Raw genomic sequence first — 593 nt, 5'->3', positions numbered from 1 at the left:
CTTGTGTGCGGATGTGTAAGGGTGTGTGTGTGTGTGTGAGAGAGAGAGAGACAGAGAGAGAGGGAGTAGTGAGTGAGTCTGGCATTAACCCAGGATATCAACTATAGGGTGCTTGAACTTTGGAGAGCCGAATCGCTGCCAAGAGAGCATTGTGTGCTCATAAAAAATATTATACAACAGCTGTGGTGTGTGTTTGCATGTGTGTTTTTTTGTGCACTTGCATGCTCATATATGTGTGTGTGTGTGTGTCAGTATATGTGTTTCAGCTAAACTGTGGAAACTGTGTCTACTTGAGAGTCTTTTCAATCAAACTAAAGTGGAGAAGGGGGCGCCAAGAGAGCACTTTAGCCTTCAGATGAAGAGTGATGAGAATAGACCCATAATTACTAGTGAATCCTCTCAATTCGCAACCTTCAGCTGAAAACACTGACTGTACGAGCGTGCGCATTTGTCTCATTCATCTACCAAACTATGAGTCACAGCTGAAAACCTACGTGTACGCTCTACAAATGCCATGTCACGTGTCATCCATGATCTGCTGCCTTCACGTATAAAGTGACACATACACGCCTCAATACCTCGACGGCTCATCG

This window comes from Thunnus albacares, chromosome 9, assembly GCF_914725855.1.
Source record: "Thunnus albacares chromosome 9, fThuAlb1.1, whole genome shotgun sequence".
NCBI classification, from domain to species: Eukaryota; Metazoa; Chordata; class Actinopteri; order Scombriformes; family Scombridae; genus Thunnus; species Thunnus albacares.
Note: the sequence above shows the minus strand (reverse complement) of the source record.